We start from the raw sequence: 8878 nt of genomic DNA on the forward strand, positions 1-8878 counted from the left end.
TGGTATCCATGAAGAACAGTGTCATAACGGGCAGTGAGGATCCCAGTTAGGAAGGACTCAACGCAGAGGAGAACCCCTAGCCAGCTGGAATACCACCAACCTGTGGCCTCAGGAAATGTTCTACATGCACCCTCATAGTGAATGAATTCAAGACTTTTACCACTTAAACTTCATCCAGTCTAAATGATCTGGAGAAGCTAACCCAACAGAGACCCAGAAGAGCAAGGCTTTTGAGCTTGTGCAGCAAGGGAGCTCATGCCCTCAGGTTGTCTGTCTCCACTGGAGTCAGAGAAATTGGTTTCCATTACACTCTGCCTGTCACTATTGCAATGTTTGCAAGTCACCTGACAGCTTGGAGGAATTCAAGGGACCAACCCCTGTTGGAGTGGTTATTGGCTGCAGCATGTATTGTTTGGCAAGATGCCTGAAAGCTCCTCAAAAGTGGAAATAATGGACCATGTACACACACTTGGTTCCAGTAATTAGAGAAATGGGAATATGGCAGGCTATGTCTAGCTTGTATACAAGCGGCCCAAGCTTTGAGCACTTTACCACACAAGTAAAGGATTTAATATTGTCCTCTTCGACTCTTCCCACTTTTGAGTCTTTGGCAGCCACATTGACCCTATACGTTAACCTTCCTATTCATTAAGTGACACTGTGATGGTGAATCTCAGGGATGGAGAGATAAAATAGAGGAAACAAGGGGTGGCATGGCCACTGAGAAGAAAGGGTAAAGACAAACTCTTGCCATCTACTTTTTGGCCTACTGATAGATCCATTACAGGAAGTCCAGCTACATGCCTACCAGCTACGTGGTTAGGATAGAAAATGACACATTTAGTTTGAAACAGGCTCTCAACAAAGTAGCCAATGGGCTGACTGCAGGCCATATGGATGGCTGCTGTGAATGAATCAAGGTCTTTGCATATTGGGACAGACAGCTGGGCAGTGTCCCAAGGATTAATCTTATGTGCTCTAATGGGTACAATAAAACTGGGATGCAGGTCATTAACTAGAATGAGAACATGCAACATGCAAGGATCTGTGGAACATGAGTTCCATTAAGTAGTTTATAGTATATCATTAGAATTGGCATCATATGCTATTAGTCCCTGGAAATGATAAAGCAGATATACTAGTTCAGGTCCATAGTTTCTAGGTGTCTCACATGTATAAGGTCACATGGTTACAGCAGAAACTGGGGCATGCGGGCTTCCAGAGTGTGTTATACTTGGCTCAGCACTATGATATAGATATTACTCCCAGAAAAATAATCCATGAGATCAAGATATGCCTGGGATGTATGAGTGTACCCAGAAAGGTTTAGAATGCATGCTGGTCACATGTTGTGCAGCAGACCCCCTACAACACTGGCAGGTGGACTTTCTAGGGTCTCTACCTTCATAACAAGCATATAAATGTGCATTCACCACTGTATACACAGCAACAGGACTTTTCTTGGTCCATCCATCCAGCTCATGCAGCCACTCAGAATGTGTTTATGTAGGCACTGGAACATCTGAGTGCAGCATATTCCTGCATGGTCAGTGTAGCTAGTGTTCAGGGGTCACATGTCACAAGCCAAACAGTTCAGGTTTTTGGGCCAAAGACATGGCTATGTCCTGACAGTTGAATGTTCTGGCTGCCAGTATGATAGAACACTTTAACAGCTGACTAATAAGAAACATTATGGGGACCCTTACCCATCTAACCTCTAGTGGTGGGCCTGTCAATTGAAACAAATGGTTCATTTGTCAAATGAGCAAACCAGGACAAACAGGAATGTTCCCACTAGATATGCTATTTCACAGGCAGCCACAGTGTGTACATATCCAGTTAACACAGATATGAACTTAGCAGCCATAGAGTGGCCCATAACATCATGAATTATTACCAGTCCTTTCTGCTTTGGTGGAAGGAGAGGAGACTAGATGGTCATGGCTGTGGCTTATCATGACAAATGTTATCCCCTGGATAATCCTGCTTATTCCATGGGAAGCAGGGTTACAGTATAATTACAGGTAACATGCATGGCATTTACATGGCTGACCAGTAATGGTATCAGCCCTGGGACATGATAAGGGAACCTCACTGAAGGAACATATGTGTAAAACAGGTGGCCCATTCTTTGATTGCTCATAATGTTACCAGCTACATATAAGGGAAACATGAGAGGGGGACCTGATCTGGTACTACTAATCAGGGCATTGTCTCCTCCTAACTATTCTATCAGGAGATGAAATGGTGCTTGTATATTGCCTGAAGGACATGACCAGCCTAAAATGGTCTCTGTGTGTGTTAGTTTTGCCTTACTGTCCAGACTGATTCAAGTTAGTCAGAGCTCAGACAGAGGGCCTACATGTGTGTAAAGTAGCAATGGTTCGCTGAAAATCATGATGTGGGATGTACCCCACAAGAAATGTGTGAAAATATTACCAAGGTTACAATGCCCAGTTATTGGTTACACAGAGAGAAGCATACCAGCACTAAGCCAACTGATATGCTCTCTTCCAAGCACCTTTGGGTTTGTAGACCATACAACTGGCCATACCTCCCAGCTAACTGGACTGGTAGATGCACTTGAGGACAGCCCTATATCTCTAGCAGGATTCTAAATCTCTGCATGAGATACCCCACAACTGAGACATGTATATCCTAGATGGTGCCTTGAAAAGTGGGCGCCTTGGTGGTTTTACTCAGTGGAGGTGCTACATCCTGAAGGGGATACTGCTGAGTAAGATTTAGAAGGAACTGCCTTTACAGAACACACCACCAAGGCTTTGAGTCAAATGTGACAGGCATCAATCAGCTAGCCTTGCTAATGGATGAGAGAACACAGATGAGGGAGTTCTCCAAACTGAAGACCAAGGGGGTGTGGAGGGGGAAAAGGGGGGAACCTGTGCTACTCTTCATGTAGAGTGCTGAACCTTTATGCCTCAGAGTCAAGATAATTTCCCATAAGCCCTCATTGTGTGGATACTGAGGTACAAGCTCCGTTAGCTTCATCCCAGGATTCATTAAAGAAATGGTGGAGCAATATGTCCTTCTATGGTGACAAATATGATTTACTCTCAACCTTGACAACGTCACATGGGTAGTTTGTTGTTTCCTAGACTGTTGTGGCACGTGGCCCAAAGAAATCAATCCATTTAAGGAACAGAATGTTGGAACCATGAGAAAATTCAGGTAGGCAAGTTGAATAACTTGCATGCTGCTTTGCCTTCTCCATGGCAACTGGGCAGGTCCCAGAGATGGATGCATTTTCTGCTGGGTGACAACTTAGCTAATAGCCACTCTACTATGTAATCCTACATAGAAGGAGTTAACCATAATGGGCAATAGCTGCTGCTGCTGCTGTGTGCTGGTCAGAATGATCCATCTGCCTACAGCTCCCTGAACATTCTTCAAACCTGGACCCATGTGCCTCAATATCTCTGTTAATTGAGCACAGTATCTGACATCCTGTAAAACATTCTCTACAATCACAATTATGCTTTTTGAGGGGAATCACAAATGGGTGTTTCTCAGTAGTGAAAGATACAACTCTTATTTTTTACTACTATTTTGCAAGGCCAAGAAGGAAGATGGAGTTCTCATCCACTGGTTTACTCCCAAAACACCTGCCACAGCCAGGGCTGGGCCAAGTCAAAGCCATGAGACAAGAATTCTGCCTGAGTTTCCCACAAGGTAGGCAAAGACGCAACTACTTGAGCCATCTAGTACTGTCTACTAGGATGCCTACTATAATCAGGAAGCAGGAATTGAGAGTGGAGCCAAGGCCAGAATTCAAATTACTATGATATGGGATGTGTCTTGATTGTTAGACCAAATGCCAGCTCCATAACCCTAGCTTTATAATACAAGAGCTTCCAGTTTTCCAAAGACATGTCATAACATAGAGCTCCAAATATCAAGCCCGAAGTGCTACTGTATCCTTTTCACATGGCTAGAAAGAAAAAATGTATTCAAATATGTAAGGAACAATATAGGATTTGAAGTGAAAGAAGGGTTAGAATTCTCATTGATATTACCACATTGGTTTTCCCATAGTTTTACCCCATCTACACAGCAGCAGCAGCAAAGGAAGTTGAGTAGATCTTTCCTTCACTTCAAACACAGGGGCTAAAATTCAACACCAAAGTCGCTGTCTAGCCACAGTTACGCTGTTAACAAAAGCTTTGGCTTATGAACTCGTCCCGTATTTCCTCACCCTCTGTCTAGGAGAAGATCACAGGATATTTGCTTTCATATGGAAAGCACAAATGCAGGCTAAGAACACCATTAGGACACAGTCACAATTTTAACTCTTATAATTAACTAAAGTCATTATTTGTGCCTTTCTCCCTATTGAGTAAATGATATGATATATAGTAGGAATTTCTTCCCTACTCCTTACTGACATTCTTTTAATTTGTATTTCCAGGCAGCTGAAAAATTGTGGCCCCAAATTGCAATTGGAATACTTTAAGAACTGATGAAAGTTTTTACAAAAGGACCAGTTAGTCCATATTTTCATTTATTTTTTTAACTAAGATTTATTTATTGGGCCCAGCATGACTCCGTGGCTAAATCCTCACCTTGCACTTGCCATGATCCCATGTAGGTGATGGTTCATGATCTGGTTGCTCCACTTCCCATCTAGCTGCCTGCATGTGGTCTCAGAAAGCAGTAGAAGATGGGCCAAAACCTTGGGACCCTGCACCCATGTGGCAGAGCCAGAAAAAATTCCTGGCTTTGGGCTCCTGGCTTTGGATTGGCTCTGGGTGTTGTAGCCATTTGGGGAATGAACCAGTGGAAGAAAACTCTCTGTTTCCTTCTCTCTGTAAATCCAACTTTCAAATAAAAATAAATAAATCTTTGAAAAATCTAAAAGATAATTGTTCTAAACCTGAAAAACTACCAGTGTTAAATCCCAATTAACATTGCCAATGTAAAGCTACCTTCATATCTTCATCTTCTTAAAATAAAATTTGGCTACTTATAGTCTTATTCTAGAACTTGAAAACACAGGAATATAAAATCTTTTATTTTTACCACTGATCCATCATTTTTAAAGTGTTCTCTTGAGCGTGTTTCTCTGCCAGTAAAAGGGCATCCACAAAAAGGCCTTGATCTTGGAATTTCTAGGGATTTTTCAAAACCTTTAATCATCTTTTTAAAGAGAGCAGACAGCTGGAAGTCAAACCATTATGGCCTCAATGTAGTTGGTATTTCCCATTAGTGGGTAAACTGAAATTGGCAGCTTGTTTCAGAGTAGTACCAGATGTTAGTTAGCAAGTTTTAGTCCCTAGAGAGGAAACTGGACATAGCACAGGACTTGCTGCTTGACCTCCCAATCCAAATAGTATTTTACTTTATATTTATATTAGAGCCATGCAAGTGAACAGAAATCTCAGATTTCGTAAATTCGCCTTTAACTTTTTAAAGTATTAATCTGGTTTTGCAAGTGTCCCTAAATTTTAGTAATGATAATGGGATTTTGTCCAGGAAAGATAAGTTATTTATTGCTTTGTATGCTGCAATCATCTTGAAGGGCAGCTTATTTATTTCATCCTGCAAATAATTTTACCTTGGTGAATTTCCAGGTATTTCTTACACAATTTCTCATTCTTCATGTTTTTAATTTTCAAACTGGTTGCAACTACTAATGGGTGCCATAAAGGACAGTTAACGGATAAAGAAGGTATATATATATATAAACACGCACACACACACACATATATACTAAAAAGCTTGGCTTCCTTTGTTAAATTTCCTATTAGCCTTATCTTGAGAGATTTGTATTGCTTACAATAATGTTGGTAAACATTAGAAAAATCTATTCTTTCCAATAACAGAGCATGCAATTGTGCATTCAAATTGATCTGAGCATCAGAAGTGTATTTGCAAGCTATGTTAAAAAAAATTTTTTTTTACACAAAATATAGTTGAGATCTCCTAAGAAAACTGAGTATCCAAATGCAAAAGAAAAAAAAAATTACAACTTTACCAAACACCAGATACAGATATGAACTCAAAATGGATCAAAGTCCTAAATGTAAGAAGTGAAATTGTAAATCTAGTAGAAAAACACAAAGGGCAAAAATTTCCTGATACCAGATTTGGTAGCAATTTCCTGAATTTGACATCAAATGCACAGACGACAAAAGAAAAAAATAGTTGAACTGGACTTCATGAAAAATAAAGACTTCTACATATCTGAAGATACTACCAACATAATCAAAAGACAATCTGCCTAACAAGAGGAAAAACTAACAAATTGTATCTCATAAATATATAGACAATTTCTGAAACCAAATATTAAAACCCAAACAGCTCAATGAAAAAAAATGGCAAAGGACTTGAAAAGAAAATATTCAAATGACTAATAAACACATGAAAAGATGCTTACCATCACTAATCATTAAGGAAATGCAAATAAAAACCATAATGAGATATTACCTCACATCCAGTAGGATGGCTAGGCTGAAAAGCAATAGAAAAGAGCCTAGATGGCTCTTAAGATAGCCACATCCCACATCTAAGTACCTGGGTTCGATTTTTGCTGCTAATTCCTAGCAGTGTCAACTCAAGTTACTGGATTCTTGCCACCCAAGTAGGAGGTCTTGATGGAATTCTCAGCTCCAGCTTCAGCTCCTGCCCAGCCCAAGCCATTTTTGGCAGCAGGCTCTCCTTCTCTGTCATGTTTCTCTTTCTCTGCATCAAAAATAAATAATAAAATTTAAAAGCCAGAAAATACCAACTGTGAAGGATGTGGAGAGATTGTGTGAAATGGAATAGCTGCTGTGGAAAAGAGTACAATGATTTTTCAACAAATTAAGAGCACAATTGTCATATGGTCTATTGATTTCACTTCTGGAATACAACCCCAAAATCTACATATTCCAGATACATATTTTATGTTATCTAACAATATATGTATTCAAAATATATTCAAGACCAAGCTATTCATCAGTTTATTTGATCTCTTCATATGTAATGAGCAATGCTTTCTAAACAGAGACTACAAGGAACGTACCTGTAGCAGAACACATTGGGCTTATCATCAGTGATTCAATGAGATGGGTTTGGGGTGAGTTTACACATGGGGGAACTGTGTTACATCTCAAAGATGTAAGGAATGACTTGTTCCATAGATTTGGGCTTTTTGAAGGTAATTTACGGGAGGCTTCAGAGAGGCCGGTCTTGGCTCTGGACCAAAAACTGTAAGGAAGCAGGGGTAATTTTATACTTGGACATTTTAATAAATCTTATCTAGAAGAATGACTAGACCACTAGCTCAGATAAGGGAATGTTTGGTCATTTTTGTGTCTTGAACAATGTTTACTTTTTTTCTGTATACAGACATGATTCACAGTGAACTTAATTTTGCCTTGATCCATCTTCATCAGAGTGGCCTTGTTTGATGTAGACATCCTGTGAAGCAGTTTGTGCTCCACAGAACAGCAGGACCTCATTGTGATGGCCAGGCGAGCTCATGGCAATCCAGGCCATCCCACAGATGTCATGGTCTACGCATGTTGCATTTCTTGTTTATCCTCCCCTCCTCCCAACACATTACTTTGTAGTTTTCCCTTCTGTGTGACAAGATCACCCACACCTGTGTTCACCCCAAACCCAAGATCCTCTATCAATGCTGCCCTTTTTTTATCCTCCCCAGCCAGTCACCAAATCCTACCGTCTCCTTTTTATTTGTTCTGCCAGCATTCTGGTATGAGCCATCATTTTTCCTCTCTTGAATATAAGTAGTAGAGCACACATTTGGCAGAGTGGTTATAGCTTAAGCACTTCTACTCTATGCCACACACACAGAAGACCTGAACTGCGTTCATGGCACCCAGCTTTGACCTGGCCCAGGAACAGCTGTCATGAGCATTTATTCATGAGCATTTATTTAGGTAGTGAACCAGGAAATGAAGCTCTGCCTTTCTTTTTTTATTATTATTATTTTTTTATTGGAAAGGCGGATATACAGAGAGGAGAGACAGAGAGGAAGATCTTCTGTCCAATGATTCACTCCCCAAGTGAGCACAACGGCCGATGCTATGCCGGTCCGAAGCCAGAAGACTCTTCCAGGTGCAGGGTCCCAAGGCTTTGGGCCGTCCTTGACTGCTTTCCCAGGCCACAGGCAGGGAGCTGGAAGGGAAGCAGGGCTGCCGGGATTAGAACCGGTGCCCATATGGGATCCCAGGTGCGCAAGGCGAGGACCTTAACCACTTGAGCCACCACACCGGGCCCTCTCTCTCTGCCTTTCAAACCAAAACAATGAAGTAGCTTCCAATCGTCTTCATTCACTTGTGCTCCTTTACAAACTGTTGTCTTCACAATAGGCATAAAGCAGTTTGTATCACTCCCTTGCTTTAAAACTTCCCATGTTGTAGTTAAACACCCAGCTTCTTAATCCTTTCAAAACCCCATACAGTCTGGTCTCAGCCTAACTACTCTCCACCCTCAGCTCAGCTGTCTTTCCCTTCCCAATGCCTCTTCAGGGACACACTCCCTTGCCTCGAGCAGCATGGAGCACAGGGCTATCTCTGGACTTGATATCTTATTTGTCCTACAGGCTCTTCAGAGATTTTTCTCTGAGGCATCTTCCCTGATCACCTTTTCAAGGTGTCATTTTTCTAGCCACTGTTACATTTTTCCTTTGGAGACCTAATTAGTATCAGAAAGAATAATGTTTATTTACTCGTCTGTTGTCCCTACTTCCTGGGAATTTCGCATCATAAAGACAGAGCTGCCTTGTTACCACTGTAAACCCAGCCCCTAGAAAGTTTGTCTTACCTCATTTCTACTGAAGCAGTTGGGACCAGTGCTGTGGCAATGGATTAACCCCCATCTGCAGCACCAGCCACAGCGGCGCCAGTTCGAGACC

At 41.3% G+C, this 8878-nt stretch overlaps 1 protein-coding gene across 1 annotated transcript in view; it reads left to right on the forward strand.

Annotated features, from left to right (window-relative positions):
• Positions 1-8878, forward strand: part of LOC121168692 (proline-rich protein 2-like) — a 66077-nt gene that overhangs the window by 56619 nt on the left and 580 nt on the right. The gene's annotated exons all lie outside the window — the stretch shown is intronic.

Source organism: Ochotona curzoniae, unplaced genomic scaffold (genome assembly GCF_017591425.1).
Source record: "Ochotona curzoniae isolate NIBS_2020 unplaced genomic scaffold, NIBS_Ocur_1.0 scaffold_1037, whole genome shotgun sequence".
NCBI lineage: Eukaryota > Metazoa > Chordata > Mammalia > Lagomorpha > Ochotonidae > Ochotona > Ochotona curzoniae.